Source organism: Haliotis asinina, chromosome 5, assembly GCF_037392515.1.
Source record: "Haliotis asinina isolate JCU_RB_2024 chromosome 5, JCU_Hal_asi_v2, whole genome shotgun sequence".
In the NCBI taxonomy this organism is placed as follows: Eukaryota; Metazoa; Mollusca; class Gastropoda; order Lepetellida; family Haliotidae; genus Haliotis; species Haliotis asinina.
In genome coordinates, this window is record NC_090284.1 from 3,621,695 (window position 1) to 3,640,823 (window position 19,129).

At 40.5% G+C, this 19,129-nt stretch overlaps 1 protein-coding gene and 1 pseudogene across 1 annotated transcript in view; both read right to left on the bottom strand.

The window, feature by feature from the left end:
- The window catches only part of LOC137283526 (adenosine receptor A3-like), a 147,450-nt gene that overhangs the window by 41,575 nt on the left and 86,746 nt on the right, over positions 1–19,129 (bottom strand). The gene's annotated exons all lie outside the window — the stretch shown is intronic.
- Positions 2,795–19,129, bottom strand: part of LOC137283203 (lysosomal alpha-glucosidase-like) — a 30,102-nt pseudogene continuing 13,767 nt past the window's right edge.

A 19,129-nucleotide genomic window follows, 5' to 3' on the forward strand; every position in this document is an offset into this window, starting at 1 on the left:
ATTAGATACAATTCCTTTTGTCTTCTATTTACAAAATTGAGAAAGGCCAGGCTTGCGTTTCTTTTGCTGGTCAGTAAATACGTAATTATGTTAACATGAGTACTTCCACATTCATTCCGACAGATGTACAGAAACTAGTTAGAGGAAAAAGATAGCTCAACAGTTCATCGCTTAGTTGTCGACAAAACAAGTCAGAAAGTCAGGTTTAGATAACGTTTTTTCTCTGCTAGTCTGGAAACTCGTTTTTCCATGTCAGTGTAAATAACTGTATTGCAATAATACAAAATAGTATGCAGGATATGCAGATAATAATTTTGTTTAAACGTAATCGTTGAAGCCCTATGTTAATTTGATCTTTAATTTCAAGATGCAAAGTAAATACAGAACACGGAGTGTGTTTTATGAATGAGAAGTCGGTATAAATTATGTGAACGTAACCAGAGTGACATGGCTGGTAGCACCAAGACTATATGTACTATCCCCAGTACAAGTACTACTGACTTTCCTCCATGTTGAGCTGTGGACAGGTGGATTACCCGAAGGGTCTAGTGGTATGTGTTCGAGTTTCTCTCTGCGTGGCTTTACTGTTATTATCTTAAAGATATCTAAAGTCGAAACATTGTTCAACTTCTGCGGCTCATGCGGGTTCCTTGAGATGAGCACTGCTAACGACCTGAGATATAACTGACATACATTCTTCATCGATTCAACAACCCAGAAAATGTTTACCTCAGTCTACTGTCTGACGGTTGTTTCACAGGCTATACCTACAGATGGACCCACGTGTATCCAAATGTCCCAACAGCATGGACTTTGGACTAACTGGACTGTTAACACGAAACATTAGTTTATCCAGTCTTTTGCTGAGGGCGATGAACAACAACAAACATTTCAAAACCTAGCATGTCTTCTTGTGCCACACACAAGGCGGTTACTTCAGGTATTGCAAGTATTTGCACTTACAGGGGCACTAATGCGAGGTAATTTCCGTGGACTGGTGGTTTCTTTTGTTATTGTTTTTCTCCCGTGAGCACCCGAATGATATCCCAGAATTCATTACTGGTTCGTGATCTCTGCTGTGCCTCCCATATGCGCAATATGTGTAGACTGATCAACAAAGATGAAGTCATTTTACTTACACGTTAGGACTGAAAAATAAACGAAGTCAGTGAAGGTCTTTATATTTAGTTCCTTGTCACATTTGTATGCATTTTGAAAGTTAATTAAAACTGAATTTCTGACATGATTTTAATGTCTAAACATGGTATACATTGCCAACGAGAATCATATTTCACACACACCATATTTAATTATAGAGCATGTTTTCTGTAATACAGATTCTGCTGAATGCTACTAGAAATAAATTAATACAAAATGTAAATATAGAATGACGAAAGTTATAGCAACAATGTCAGGCTATTACCCCGTTCAGGAATGTATCCATCAACATACACATAAAAGAACGATATTCCATTCAACTGCAGCTGGTAAATAATCCTGCTCTATATCTCGTGTCTTTCAACAGTCTAATATGCGAAAAAGTGACACATCGTTTGAGAAATTTTCACGCCGGTGTATACATAATCTCACTGGTCACCCATGACAGCACACCTGGCAACTAACTGTATGATGTCCGCCATTAGTTAGCCAATAATGAGCAACAATAAATCAATCAAGGCAGAATATTGTTTTTACACTCGTACATTACGACAGGGTGTATTCAGTATAGATTACGTAAATCTACACTCATAAACGCTGCCTTTTTGACAAATCCGCTGTGGAAGTAATTAATAAATCAGTGTGTTATCGGTTAATCATTTGATCGATGTTTGTTTTTATAACTCAGCTGATAAACCCTCTTGCATCACTTACATGCACATATTACATAACATACAATACATTTGCCACTACAGACCTTAATTTATAATGTTGAGTATTTATTCCAGACAGGGGAATGCCAAATGGGAAGCTATGTCGAGTAATTTTAGTGGTGTTACCACTATTTATACCCGTTATAAATTCATTAACTGACTATCAAGTGAATGATGACAATTAACACGTGTAGATTTATACCATCAAACACGAGTTACATCAAGAAAGATGTAATCTCTGTGTCGCATGCAGCCTGAAAACACTTTCGGGCTGAAACTGTTTTGAGGATACGAACGGAACTTCGTTGCTACGTAAGAAATGCACATACGTGTTTGCTGTGTACTTGGGTAAATGGGTATAATCAGGGATTTTTTACACGTAAGAAAATTTTCAGATTTCTCTACCAATGACAAAGTCGTTGTTATTAGTTTACGTATTCAGATAAATCAACTGTGTGTTTTTTATTATTATCATAGATAGCAAACCAGGGTCGCTACCATAGCTACCCAAATTTACGTATGATGTTTGCTATGACGGCTGGACCAACCCTCAAAACTATCTAAATATAAAGCTTTGCAATCTTTCGGACTTATATGAAACAAATGGCTTGCCACGTGTATGTAGACATCATATTTTCACATGACATGATTAAATATCGAGGTAAAAAACACAGAAATAGGATCAAATTGGATCAGTCACTATACCATCCAGGCATCAGAAAAAAACCTACAGTGCTGGGATATTTTGTTTCAATTAGACCACGAATACCATGGATATTTTTAAATAACGGCATGTGCTGGGCATGCGGAAGAAATTCTGCTAATGTGGACATGAGTCCAGTCCCTTTGTCCGTCACGGACAGCTTTGTTTCATTAATTAGACCGTTGGTGAGAAACATTATTCGTTCAGCATCAGTGCCCCTTTAAACGTGGTCCAATTCAGCGATGTCGACGGCAGGGGAGGTCACTCTGAATGATTCAATGACTTTGAGCAGATTGACAAACAGGTCTGGTACCATCAGAACCTACAGGACCACAACAAACCATTTTAGTAAGGAGAACGAGGACCCGGCTTTAAGTAATGACATAGAACGGAACGTTGCCTAATGTTCAAGAATATTCGATATGTTTTGCAATACAGACGGTCACTTTATTGCCTGTGTAGTAGTAGAAACTGACACTCTCGCCGTTGACAGTGACGGGATTAATGTTTGTAAATGTAATTGTTATTCTAAACCTGCGTCTTTGTGTTCATGAACACGAACTTCTTAGATTCTAATATGGTGACATCCATTAGGCCCAGAGATGAAGCGACAAGACAGGAGTCCAAGGAAATTCCGGATTGAAGAGTTGTGTCTCTTTGATGATCGGAGTCAAGAACCGTAGAGTCCATGCTTGTGGCTCGGTATCTTAAACTAAACTAAAAGTGCTTTATGGTTCAACTTCTTTATTATACAAGGTCACAACGTTTCGAGACAGATTCTAGTCTCTTCTTCAGGTGAGGACTTCTTCCTCACCTGAAGAAGAGACTAGACTCTGTCTCTTCCTCACCTGAAGAAGAGACTAGAATCTGTCTCGAAACGTTGTGACCTTGTATAATAAAGAAGTTGAACCATAAAGCACTTTTAGTTTGATTCCTCCAACTTCTAAATGCTTTTGAAACAACTTATCGGTATCTTAAGATTGTATCATGCACCTGCTGACAGCATCACACCTGTGTTCTTAATTTCATAAACGTAGTGATTGCAACATGTGAGATATGCATCACTTCAGGTTTCTCCTACACGTTCACTTTGAACCTGAACCACTCACTCACTCCATTTGCTCTTCAAAGCACACACTCACATTTGCTGCATAAAACCACAGCATATTGAACAGCCTCTGCTCGTGGGCATCTGCAACAAACACATGTTACAATAACTGATGGGTTCTGACGGTCACAGTGGAAGAAGGCACTATTGATCGTACACTGGAGCCTGGCGAAATGTTTCACTGTAGCCTGTGTTACCTATGGTTCGCCTCGTGGTACCACTCACCAGGAGTGTCCCCATCATCCCAGAACATATCTCCCTCAGCTCCCCCAATGGCGTTCAGGGACACCAACAGCCAGAACGGGTTGCGTCGACTGTTAAGACAAGAAATGTGGTGAAAATGTGAGTCTACTGAACGCACACGTCCGGACCTTGATAACCTATCACACATTAAACCATGAACATACCGAAACATAAGTCACATGCAGACAATGACCTACTTTTCATCCGATCCCTAATTTTCTCGTGTGAAAGTGAAAATGGATACCACAAACAAAATTTGGGTTAAAGTGAATATCAATTCCTTGTTTTATAGGAATATGGCATTTACAAATGAATTTTAATTCAAACTTTATTAACACCGTCTTTCTATACTTTAAGACGAGGTTCAGGCAGCATACCTTAACTATGGAATCACATACTACCCCTGTTTGATGAGGTCGTAAAATGATTCACAATGCATCTGCTCCCTGGGTAAACCTGTTATGTGTTCCTGCGCTTATTAAGCGTAGATCTGCAACGCACAATGAGATTGATGTAATATGAGTTCCGTACCAGATCGAGAAACATTTCTCACAGAGAGCCTCGTTTTGAGATTTCCATGATTTCCAGGTTTCCGTTTGTCAGAGCTCGCTGTACCGAAAAGCACACCGTTCGACATGTTTGATTAGAAGGATCGTAGTGTTAATGTTGCAATATACAAGTGCTTAAACTTATCACATCATACTGATAAATATTAATGCATCCAGTTAAATGACAATATTCGGGACTGATTATCGCACTGAGTTGCGCAATAGGAGGAAACCCAGAAAACAGGAAACGAGACTATTCTGTAACCAATGTTTTGACATGCCCCCTTCTTCACACCGCGACCAGTAATACTTAGGAAAGAGGCATGCATGTTGTGATGGAAAGGTATCGTGCACTAGAATGTTATTGTGCCCTAATGGTGGATTACTGCCCCCTGCCATTGAGTATATCGGTGTCCTGGTTGAGCGTTATCGTGACCTGGTTGGGCGTTATTGAGCTCTAATAGTGTCTTAATATGCCCGCTAAGAGTGTTATTGTGCCCTAGTATTGTCTTAATGTGCCAGCTTAGAGTGTTTTATTGTGCCCTAATATGGTCTTAATATGTCCATAAGAGTGTTATTGTGCCCTAATAGTGTCTTAATATGCCCGCTTAAACCGAAATATGCCCCACTGAGACGTGAGTGCGCCTTTTAGTTTAGTCTTGGTTCTATTGTTGGTAGGCCACAGGTCTACAGTAACTTTCACTACTGGAACTGATTATCGCCGTGAGAGCGGCAGCACCGTTGCCTTACCTCTGTGCCGTCGTTGTCGCCGGTTCTTGCAGTGGGAGGATGTAGCCAGACCGCACCAGGACGTTGATCACGTCATTTGGGGCGTCAAACTCAACTCTTCCTCCTTGCACGAGTATCTGTCTGCCGTTGTAGAAGTCGTACCAAGGTGTGTCGGGTAGGTAGGCTGTCACAGACGTTGCTCCCTACACAGCGTCAAGACAACAATTTGCTTGAATAGTTGACATATGTTTATAATGAAAGAGCACCCTCTCGTTCTGTTTATATCGCAGGTAACAGCGACAAGAGACAGATCTATTTATGTAAACAATTGGCAAAGGAGCAAGGTTCTGTGTGGAGTGTGACTTTAGGAGATGTAGATTATTCGTTTTCAGTGTTGAGCTAATTCAATTAACAGTCCAAAATATTATTTTAAACCGAACCTTCTTCACCAACGATCTAGTAATTAGAATTATCCTCAAGCCACTTAACCACTATGAAAATCAGTCTGACTAGTGTTATGGACCAGAGTGAGACTACTGCTATATATGAGCACTAACTGACTAAATAGGACAAGATGCAGACCTCAGACAATACTGGCAGTATCATGAGAGCTGGCCCCCACAGGAACTGAGTGTCCACGGGATATGTCGCTCTGTACTTCGGGAACCTAGTGGAACGAAAACACGTGTGTGTCGTTGTAGGTACAGAGTCAAATCTGATGCTTAAAAAATTATTGCAAACTGAATCGTCATTAACTGATGCTGTGGCACTTACTGACCAAGTGTAGTAATAGTAGAATGCTGACGTTTAATAGGGCATTCTGAACATTTTCTAATATTAAGCAGCTGAGGAATTACGTACACGCTCACATTGTTGATACAAGCTGCTTTTAGAAAGGCTGTCTAAGTTTTGGTATGACTGAAGTGACTAAGTGATGCTGTGACACTAACTCAAAGAACAGAGGCCTGGCGACAGTCTCTCCCATACCGCTGCTCTTGTGGAACAGGGTGTACAGGTATGGCACGAGAGAGTACCGGGTGAGGAGCGCCTTCCGGGTGGCCGCGGCGAGGGCGGGGCCGAACGCACCAGGATCTTGGTCCTAGATCGGGTGGGGATGACAAGCATTAGTCTTAATACCCATATCTATGATTACATCACAATGCTATCATATCAGCGATTATCCCACCAGATTCTACTGCCCAAAGTTCCGAAGTTGTTGAACTGTTTCAGACATTCTTCATTCGAAAGGATCAATCAAGAAAACTATAAAAATTATATTATTAATCAAAAGAGTTGTGTTAACCGCCGTTTAATGGGCCCGGTGGAAAGCCTTGTCAGGAAAGGGAGACAATGTTGCCACAGACAAAGAGGGTCGGTTCTACAGAAGCTACAAAGAACCTACCCTGGAGATTTTACTGTTGTGTACCCTGGAGAAAGAGTAAAATGCACCCAGCTGGTACCAGCGCTGGCACAGAGCTTCTGTGGTGTTGTCCCTGAAGCCACAGATGTCCGCCCCGACAAGTGGTATCCCGAACAGTGAGAAACTGAGAATTTCTGTATATATCGTATGTATTAGTTTCCATCGTTCTCTGCCCATGGCGTTTTGCTAATAAACATGTTGCATGCACTCATCACATTTTTTAGTTTAAATCAATTATTAAGAAAGAATAAATTAAGAAACAAAATCGACAACATACAGTCATTAAATTGTGCTTTAACTGATGGGGTGATTTATTAATGCAATACAGATAACACTACAGGGTCGAAGACGAAGATGTAATATATGAGCAGCATGTTTGTCATGACGGAAAGTGACCGGATATTGACCGCGTCATGTCTTCATAGGATGCTGCAATGTCGCCGCTCCAGTGCCCTCCATAGTGACCTTGACCTGGAAAACTTGACCTTGATATGATGAAAGGTCTATGACCTTTCCTGACTTCCTTCAAAGCCCTACAAATAACGAGAATACATGTATGACGTGTTTTTTTATGCTTATGCGGAAAGCTCAGTCTTCCAGTCACTGCACCCACAGAAGAAATATTGGATTTATTTTGTCATTTGCTTTCTTTTTATTCGACGAAGCTTAAACACACAAGAAACTACACGATTTCGTTTAAATTATCCCATGTGCGTTTGGGATCACCTCGCGAGATTACGCTTGAAGGATCTGTCAGACGTCAAACTATTCTAGTGTGGTAGGAGCTTCAGATGTGTCCGTCTTTCTGCTCCAAGATCATCCGTTTGCCGTGTCACTGAGATACATCGAATCTCTACCACTTACTGAAAGGTAGCATTGGTCTCCGTCAAGCTGTACATGTTGTGGATGTTGTAGTTCCGGGACCAGTACTGTCGTGATGACGTGAGAGGTGGCCGCCGTACACAGCTAACGATATTAGAGGGGAGGGGTCGAGTATGTATATTCCACAATAAATATTACAACGCTGTTACACTATGGATTGCAGGCATTGTACTCCAACGCTTGTATGACGTGAAAGCTTTATACTTATTCAGTAGCACCCCTGCCGTTTATAAGTGGACATTTCCATTCTGGCTTGGCAGTTAATCCTTAAAGCTCGCAGGCTTTCCCTTGTCATTAACTTACTAGAAACACGTGTGCATACCCTCACAGTCATGGGGACTAAATACAAATACATACAACAGCTTAAAGTAGTGTCTTATAAGTATAACTTATTGTAAAGATGCAAAAGGAATAGCTGGCTACATTCTATTGGATACATTTTCCTCAAAACATTATTACACAATGATATCTAGTGCCTGGCACATACGGTGGGTTGTCGTAGGTGGTGTTGGCCCCAGGGCAACCGGCCACAGAGCCGTCCACGAAGCTTTGCAATGTCGTTCATGTCCTACAAGGAACAGTGATATAACTCATTTCTTTCATTTCGTCCATCGGCGTTTGCCTTAAGATGTCACAACTGTATATCATCACATGGATCGCACAAGGCGTGTGTCAGCTCATAACACACACGACCCTCCTGTTTAAGTACAAGACTCGTGGTATCTTCATTACTACCTGTGTTTATCCAATGCCTACCAGCCACATGCCATCAAACTGGACCTTGTCATGGAACGATCTGACCATCATCGTCCAGTAGCGCTGTGAGTCGGGGTGAGTGAAGTCGGGGAACACTGTGACGCCGGGCCACACCTGTTGGAGTCAGAAAGGAGACAGTAGAACCGTGGACGTGATGCAGCTTGTTCCCAATAAAGAAGATTTTCTATTTGCATGTTAATCGATATGCATTGACGTTGAGAAACGTACCCACTACATGTATATATGTAAATCATCTACTGTTATAGATACTTCCACCGTTTTAAAACATACATGCATACAAACTTAATACCGAAACGTCGCTAATGTACAATAAGTAAGCTGATCATTCATAGACTTATCTGTTAGTTAAACTAATTAATAAAGCTGTTGTCGATACAGACACTTGACCTGCGAATGAACAGTATATAACAGCAGCAACCCCAGGGTTTCATCTGCCCAGGCAGGAATGTCCATAGTACAAAGATTTTCTTACTCTTGACACCAAGGGGCCATCGTTGTCTGCATTTCGAATAAAGATCTCCATCTTCATCCCAAGGTCATATGGGGCATAGGAGCCTGCGGGTTGGGTGATGCTTATCCCGGGGTCCTGTGAAAACAATGTCAAGGTCACTTGTTGGTATTGCACGTGGAAACATGTTTGTTATATGGTCTCTTCATTTGGAAACCTTTCTAGATTCTCATATTCTTTCGTGTACAGTTTGAAGATTGCTCAGTGTTGCCATAAACAGGAACTTCGGGAAGTGTGTAAGGGTCTTTGGTATGTCGAGCGAACTCTTCAACCACGTGGCTACTCCATCGCCCCTGCGAATGTCCATTACGTTGTCTTACCGTGATGATCACGTAGTGCATGTGCATGCCGAGGGAGTGGACATAATCCACTAATCCTGTCTGGTCGCCAAATGTCGGCAAAGTCGTGAAATCCTTCAGACCATCCATGTAGTCGATGTCGTTCCACTGGACATCCTGCAGTCATGTCATGAATAGGTCATGTGGTTACAGAAAGCTTGTAAATCTTAAGTGAACACTGAACACACACACACACACACACACACACACACACACACACACACACACACACACACACACACACACACACACACACACACACACACACACACACACACACACACACACACACAAGAAAAACAATCGAGTGTAGCCCAGACAGTTCAATGGCGAATGATCAAACTTGGCCTTCCCAGCCAATGTACAAAGAGAACGACGTATCCCAGGTTGACACCGGAACATGGGAATACGTAATATGTTAAACCTGTAGTATTGTGGGATATTCAAATCTTAAGTCTTTGATCAAAGGAAAGGTCAGGGTGATCACGACAAGATTCTCTATCATCAAACGTTTCGAGGAACAAAATTTAACAAAACGAAATTTAATTCCAAAATATATGAATACAAAAATATGGCTGACGAGTTATAAGTTACCAAATATTAAACAGAGCTTATCATGAATAAATACAGTTCATGCGTAACACATAAAACTATTTTATTGATTCATGTAGAAAGAGATCCAGCAATTCTGTAAGTGGACTTACTACAGGAACTCCAGCGTCCCTGATCCTCTCAAGCACCTGGCGTGTCCTGTTGGCAGTGTTGTAGCCATAGCGACACACGTGAAATCCAAGAGTCCAATATGGCGGCATGAAGCTACGTCCAATCAACTGTGTGAATTGCTGGATGACGTCATCAGGTCCCATTGCAAGGAACACCTAAAAGTCGAGTATCCCCCCAGTGGTGCGCCACGTGACGGGGGGGGGGGGGGGGGGGGGGGGCTGGTTGAAGCATTACCTCTGCGGGAACGGCAGATATCAGACCATGTCAAGAAGACAAGATTCCTGCTTGTTCACGGTATATGGACCCTTACCGAAACATCGCATCAAAACAAAGAAAATCCTTTAGCATACTTGCCTGTATTGTGACCTGATTATGAGACCGCTCTCATTGGTCCCAGAGACCCCATTCGAGTCTCAATAAAATCGCATCTAGTTTACTAGTCTGTATGCGAGTGTGCTAGGCCTTGATGCAATCCCCTTGCAACCATTAGAGATCGACACGCTACCACACATTGAGAGAGCTGTACAAGCCCAGTGGCGATCATTGGAACTATCGGCGATCACTGCGAGTGTATGCGGTCGCGTCGCAACTCAATGAGAATTGGTATAAGTAATCCTTAACGGCTGAAAAACTGCTAAAACTTCACGATCTTTGATGCAACCGAATGGTCAGTCGATCAGTGAGACAGAACTGAGAGTGCACTGTGGCCTTTGCGATCTCATTGCGACCACATTTGAGACCTCCTGCGACTGTCATGGGTCTCACAACCCTCAAAACATTCGCAAACCAAATTGCTACTGGAGAGTAATTCCGACCAAAAGGATCATGTCTGAAACCATACAGACCGAGATGAGACTAATTTGCGACCGTATTGCGAATTTAGCGAGTGATGCTGGGCAGAGGCCAATTTTCGGTCGTAAAACGGTCACAAGTCCATTGTTACCGGGTGTTAGCATCTTCTAAAAGGTCAATCAGCAATGGCCAATGTGTGTAGAGACTCTATTCACTGACCTAAAGCGTTGCTGTTAAGGAGAAGAACGCGGTGACTGCTGCCGTCTTCCTCCATCATCAGGTAGAAGGGATGGGAGCCGTACAGGTTCCTGTTTTCCTGGTGGCACGGACACAGTAACACGGTTCCATGTAATCCTTACATTACGGGAGATGACACATCGACACAGTCACAGAACACACATGGCTTAATCCCTCCTCGACACAATCACATCTCATACATTATAATATTATGTGGATGGCACACTGGCACTGTCACATTTAATCCATACATGAAAATGAGCTAAAACAACCAGTAATTGTTCGCGTCCAGCAAATTACAGAATGACAAAGATATACCTTTCGTTTCTTTCTGCGTCCATGTTTAATTTACCACAATTACCAAATCACCTGGTCTCAACTTGCTTCCGATGTTCATATGCCATATACATATCATTAACGAAAATCACAATGTCACTCTAAACGATCCTCAGAATGGGGTTTGTAAGGTATTGATTTGATACATATATTTTGGTAAATGTTAACTTCCTCACCTCCGGCGGTGTCCCTCGGTTCCACATGACGAAGCGTGACCAATTGAAGCTGTGCATGAAGGCGTCCCTGTGTTCGCCCAACCCGTACACAAAGGTGCTGGCAACGCGGTAACTCAGCTGCAGGAACTGGTCAGCGAACAACAAAGGGCCTAGCGTCTGCAGACTGCGTTAGAAACAAACAAGTCATGTGACCAATCCCCGTAACCTTAACAGTTCAGATATACTGTAAGCTTACAGTCCAAAGACAGTCCTGGAGCCCAGGAGCACGGTTGGCTACATCTGCTTTGTGTAGGAGTTAGTTGACGCTCGAGGTTAAGACGACGTTGTGCCGACTTAAACTTTTACAACCTTGGTAACCCACCAGCAAGGGTATCAAGAACCTAGATACTGATTCAGGGTGCAGGGGATGAACATTACGGAGACGACTGAGAATCCCGTTCTTGGAATATTACTATCATTTTGGAATAATGTCAACAGGGTCACGTATATAGTATACATTTGAGTTCCAGAAGTCTTTCTCTGGACGTTGAATGCAAATGATTGCTGTAGGCCGGGAGTGTTCACAGTGTAGAGGTATTTGTCTGTGTCGGGCATCTGTGTCTGTGCTGTGTCTGGCATCTCGAAACTGAAGCTGGAACCGTTGATAGGCACCTCCCAGTAGTAAGAAATTAATCAGCCATACACACACAATAGCATTCCTGAACCAAACAATGGCATTCCTGAGCCAAACAATGGCATTCCTGAGCCAAACAATAGCATTCCTACAGGCTCAGCCTTAAAGAATGTAGGTTCATTCCATTATGAATGACATTCCATAGGTTCAGTGGTTACAACAAAAGAAATTCCTACAGGCTAGGTTCAGTGGTTACAACAAAAGAAATTCCTACAGGCTCAGCCTTAAAGAATGTAGGTTCATTCCATTATGAATGACATTCCATAGGTTCAGTGGTTACAACAAAAGAAATTCCTACAGGCTAGGTTCAGTGGTTACAACAAAAGAAATTCCTACAGGCTCAGCCTTAAAGAATGTAGGTTCATTCCATTATGAATGACAATCCATAGGTTCAGTGGTTACAACAAAAGAAATTCCTACAGGCTCAAAAGAAATTCCTTAAGGATCAAAAGACATTCCTTAAGGAGCATAGAGCAGGACAAAGACATTCCTTAAGGAGCGTAGGAGTAACCATAGAGGTGAAACGACATTCCTACAGCTACCACCCAGGTATATACAGGTGCGCTAACTCACATTCCATAGATACATCATTTGTCAGTACACATTCCTTCTATACAAAACCAAATTCTTATCTTAACAAATATTATCACAGAATTGTTTATAATGACATCACATATTTGCATCTATTTATTTCAATTCAAACTTGAAGCAAAATTCTCATCATTCCATATCTCTTAACCAATCAAACTGAATGTGTATTACACATAAACCAATCAGACAAACCATTCTCTACAAATCCTATCTTACACTCAAACGTTTTAGCTATTTCAAATCAGTTTTATCACCAACGTGGGGCAAGAAGGTGCTGAAGATCGTCTATCTCCTACATATATTCGTCATGACGCAGAAAAGTGTGGATGTGAAACGTGTTGCTTTTTCCTCAGAGGAGACATTTGATGATACATTTCTGAAAGTAAAGGATATTCTTGATAGTCAAGTTTATCTACATGAAGTTATGATGAGATCGAGTGAGTTGTACAAAACCATTTATATGGACATGTTGGAGAAGACCAACGCCTTAGAAGGGAAACTTCAACCAATGTCACCTGCTTTCTTGAAATGGTTGACGGATTACACTCATCTCATAGGATCTTTCTCCTCTGCTCAGGAGCAAACTTCAGAGACAGCAACAACACAGAAAACAGTTGTTGCTAAGAAAAAGAAGAGAAGCAGAAAAATGGAGGATGGTCTGTTTCAGCCCAGTGTGAAGAAACCAAAGAAACGGCAGGTTAAGAAAGCAAAGTAAGTATATATTTGTGTTACATGCGACTGTGTTCTATCTATTTAATTTGTAACATCAACAATTTTTGTTATATATTCATATCTTTTTCTTTTCTTTTTGTTGGTAGGGTAATGGACAAGAACTCAAGTCAACCATCGCTTGTTACAGAACCTATTTCACCTCCTCCAACTGAAGCTAACCTACATGTTTCCAGTGAAGTCAACTTGTTTGTGGATGAAGACACTCTTGTAGCCGACTGTCAATCTACTACCCCAAACGACTGGTGGCAGGATTACAATCGGCTTATGGAAGATATTGAGCAACAAGAGTCAAATGCAGTAGTGGATGATCCTTATGAAGAACACAAACTAACTCCTCTTCAAAAGAATTGTAGTGTATGCCGTCATAATAATATGTTGCGATATATCAGTTGCAATAGTGGACAGGTTCAGTGTCATGTATGTTGTATGGATCTGATGAACTGTATGTGTTATCATGATCCAGAGGGGATGGTGGATGACATGATATCTCAGGACTTTCGTGGACATATCCTCACAGTATAAGTTGTTGCATTCCAACAGAAGACATATGACTGAGATGACGATCATTGGTTCTTATGTTGTCGTGTATGATGATTGCTATGTTCAACTGATGATGTATAGAATGTTCTGTGGTGAAATAAATTCTGTTCACTTCTTTTTTAGTTGTATAAATTCTTGTTCAACACATTGCCTTGTTTCAATTCATCATGAGTTCTCGAAAGAAGAACAGTGCATTAGAAAAGTATTATTTCAACCCACAAAACCCAGGTGCTTTCTATGGTCCATCTAAACTGCGTGATGAATTGAAGAAAAACAAGCAACACAATATCAGGTTGAGGAAGGTGAAACGGTTTGTGAATGAGCAAGATGCTTACAGTTTACACAAACCAGTTAGACATAAATTTAAAAGGATGAAAGTAAGAGTTAATGCAATGAATGAAATGTTTGATGCAGATTTAGCAGATATGACAAGGTACATGAAATGGAATGATGGTGTCAGATATCTGTTGGTAGTTGTGGACATTCTTTCACGCTATGCTTTTGTCTCGCCTTTGGAGAATAAGAGACCACTTACAGTGGTGAAATCTTTCAAAAAGATACTCAAATCAAGACGACCAAAGAAAGTTCGTACTGATGCAGGATCTGAGTTTCGAGGAGAATTTGAATCATTTTTGAAAAAGGAAAACATCACCCACATCATCACACGTAATGAAAACATTAAAAGCAATTATGTGGAACGTTTCAACAGAACACTGAAATCTTTGATCACGCGTTATATGACGCATAACAACACCAAAGAATACCTTTCTATATTGCCTCAACTGGTACAGAATTACAATCACACTTTACATTCATCACTGCCTTATTTATCACCAGCACAAGTGAATAAAAGCACTGAATTGAAAGTATGGCATCACCTGTATGTCAAACCTTTGAGGAAACACCTCAAGAGTAAATCCAAGTATGTAGTGAAGAAATTCAAATATAAGGTTGGAGATATTGTTCGCATTCCATATCTGAGGAAACCATTCAGTAAAGAACTTGATTTACGCTGGACTCAAGAATTGTTCAAAATAGCTCATCGCTACAAAAGGCAAGAAATACCCTTGTACAGAATTAGAGACTTTCATGATCAACCAATTAAAGGAACATTTTATACTCAAGAACTTCAAAAAGTAAACAAAGGTGAGGACATTGAGTGGCAGGTGGAAAAAATCCTGAAACGTCAACGTAGAGGAGGTAAAACCTATGTTCTTGTGCGATGGTTAGGATGGCCAAGCACGTTTGATTCTTTTGTGGAGGAAAGTCAGTTGAAAGATTTGTGATGGAGAAATATATTTTCCTCAAGTCTTCAGATTCAAAAGAAAACTATTATAAGGACAACAGCCCCTATCATTTCCGTGTGAAACTGAATCAAAGACTGATGTTGGATGGATTTTGGGTTGTTTCATTAACAGAGTTGAATTTTGGGAAACTGACTGATGTGGACAAAATCCAAGATCCATATGTAAACATACTGTGCAACTTGTGTGATAGTTCACTGGTAGGAGATGCTCAGCTACCATTGCTGAGACGCATTGACTTGAGGTTGGGACCTAATTTCACCTTTGCAAACGAATATAATATTCATGTGGTATTGAAAGAATCACCTGTCATAGAAATTGTTATAAAACCCAGTGATGAAGTGGCCTTGTCATTCTTGAGCGAGGAGACCAGTGCAACACTTCACTTACAGCGATATCCATTTGCAAGTTAAGATGGAAGACTATCCTCTCTATGTACCTCACTATGAAAATTGGAAACATTACTTCAAGAAACTGAGCACAAGTCACCAGCAATACCACAATGGAAAATTATCAGCTAAAGTAATACCATCTCATACAGTGAAAAGAAAAGAAGAAGGACCTTCAGTTGAATTGCAAATGACATCAGAGACTCAGAGCACAGTAGAGAAAGCAGATGCCAAAGAGAGACGACGCAAGTCTTTAAAAAGAGCTGCAGGAGAACAGATCATCACTACCAAGAGGATACGTCAGACAGAGAACACTACTCCTTCTAAGACAGCTAATGTTTTAACGTGTACACCTGTTGCAGGAAACGATATTTTCAGTTAGCATAATGGCGCTCTTATCCAGCAGTAACTTTTCGGAATATCTCCCAGATTCTTACTCCCTTTTTTCGCTTCCAAGTTACACAACAACCACAGAGATGTTCTATTTCAATGATGTACGTCCATTAAGCCAAATCAATGACTCGTCACCATCGGAATTTGCTATCCCTAATCAGGGTAGTGAGTACATTGATTTGAAGAGAACAAGACTACATGTGAAACTTAAAGTGGTGCATGATGATGCTACATCATCTTCACTGGTTGAGGATGAGAAAGTTGGGCCCATCAACCTATTTTTACAATCGTTGATCTCGCAAATGTCTGTTTCCCTAGGAAATCAATTGGTATCAAGTGCAAATAATCACTATCCCTATAAAAGCATGTTCAAGACATTGTTGAATTATGGAGCAGATGCCAAGAATTCTCAGTTAACATCACAGTTGTTCTATAAAGATACTGGCAATGACAATGACGACATTGAATCAACTGATGCTGTTGCTGGTGGTAATGATGGATTGTTGAAACGTGGTGACTTCATTGCTAAAAGTCAAGAGATCACAATGGTTGGGAATTTGTTTGAAGATGTGTTCAACATGGATCGCTATTTGATTAATGGAGTAAAATTGAATGTAACCTTGTATAGAACCAATCCTCAGTTTTGTCTTATGAGTGGAGTTGCTAATGCTAAATACAAAATAAGCATTTTAGATGCAGCACTTAAAGTGTGTTATTTGAAAGTGAACCCAGCTTTAATTCTGGCTCATAACACTTTGTTTGAAGAAAAGACCAATGGGAAACCAAACAATGCACTGTATCCCTATGTGAAGACAGAAGTCAAATCAACCACTATTCCTGTGTCTACTGAATCATTTACTATTGAAAATATTTCAAATCCTGTCGCCCATCGATACACAGTTGCATTTGTTGAGAGCAGTAGTATGTCAGGTTCTTTGGTGAAGAATCCATACAACTTTCAATCGAGTATGATCAAAAAGGTTACTCTGAATGTCAATGGTGTCAGTCTCCCTGGGAGAGCATCCAATGCAGATGATGCAGATACCTATCTGAATCTATTTGATGGTGTGAATGTAAAGAGAGAAAGTAAAGGCAACTTTATCAGCAGAAAAGAATTTTTACTTGGAAGTGCCCTTTTTGTGTTTGAACTGAATGAAACTGGCACTGAACATCTCAGTCTAGTAAGACGTGGAAATGTATCGCTAGAAATTCAGTTCAATGCAGCCTTAACCAAAACACTGAGTTGCATTGTCATGACTGAAAGGACCTCGCTCATAGAAATTGACCAAGCCAGGAATGTATATGTCAAATGAACAAGATGAAGGCTACAGAATTGTTATGTGCTATTCAATGCGATCCTGTGCTTAGAAACCATGTCTTAGGAGTGTATGCTAGAGACACTTTACCTGTGCTTACATCTTCAATGTTGATGAGAGGTGTTGGGCTTATTGTTAATACTGATGTGAGAACTAAAGATGGTCGTCATTGGGTTGCTATGTATTTGAAAGGAAACAGAGCAGAACTGTTTGACAGTCTGGCTGAACCTATCAGTACAACATTTGATGACTATTTAAAGTCATATGTTCAATTCTACATATACAGTAGCATACCTTTACAATCAGTAGATTCAAATGTCTGTGGATCATATTGTCTGTATTATCTGTTGTGTGCATTTAAAGCTAACTGGACTTTTCACCACTTTTATCATCAGTTTGATGTAAAAAACTTGAATTGGAATGATATGTTTGTATCACGATATATTTGTCACTATTTTAAATATTGCACTCCTTCCTGTTTTCAATGAAATTATGTGTTATAGTTGCATGGAAAGAAAACTTTCAATAAAAAGTAGCTTAGTTTAAATCCTGTGGTTGTTCTTTGTATAAAAAAGAAGCCATGTGAGGTTTTAACTCACTAGTACAATACACAGGCAAAGTGTGCAAGTCACCATGGAAGAATGTCTGTTACCCTTTCATACACCTACTACAATTTCTGTAGCTGGAGGATCCTCTAGTGGTAAAAGTGTTTGGACTGCTCGTCTTATAAAACAAGCAGATACCATGTTTGATCCACCACCTCACTTGATTATTTACTGTTATGTTGTGTGGCAAGACATTTATTCAGAGCTTGAAAAAAGTGTTTCCAATATTAGATTTCAAGATCATTTGCCTACTGAAGAGGAACTGAAAGCTTATTCTCATGAATCAGACAAACAATGTTTACTTGTCCTGGATGATTACATGCAACAAATGTGTAAAAGTCCATTGATTTTAGATCTGTATACCACACTATCGCATCATTTAGGGATTACAGTGATCAACATTATGCAAAGTGTCTACCCCAAAGGCGAATATGCAAGAACAATGTCACTGAACACACATTACTTTGTCTTGTTGTCCAATCCACGTTCAGCACATGAATACAAGATTTTAGCATCGCAAGTATTTCCAGGTCAAGCTAAGTATTTTGCTGAATCGTTTCAAGATGCAGTAGGAGGAAAGAAATATGGTTATCTTGTCTTAGATGTGTCACCTTATGCTGATGAACAGTATGGACGTTTACGGACCAACATATTTACTGATGATGGAATGTGCACAGTCTACCTACCTCAGAAATAACTTCACTAAATATACAAATTACATGCCTGTCATACACCATTTCGTTTACAACCTCTGAACTGATCAGAGCTATGGATGTTTGTGGACACTTTAATGTGGAGTCTGATTGTGTTGGTGTGACACATAATTCTCCTGATGGAAAAAGGTTTACTGATAGACTGGGTTCATTCAAGACTTGGCCCATTCAGATGAATCAGTCACCTAAAGCCATGGCTGAAGCTGGATTTATTTACACGGGACAATCTGATAAAGTCTACTGTTTCCAATGTAGGCTGCGAGCCCATTCGTGGATACCAGAAGATGATCCTCTGATTGAACATTTCAGACTGTCTCCACATTGTGGTTATATCAACATGATAGCAGCTCCGAAACATACAACTATGAATTCATCATCATAGTTTTCTATATAACAACCAGTTCACTTTACTTCAGTCATTCTACAGTTGGCTTGCCTTCCGCAAACAAAATGTATGCAGTGAAAGAAAGGAATTGTTTGTT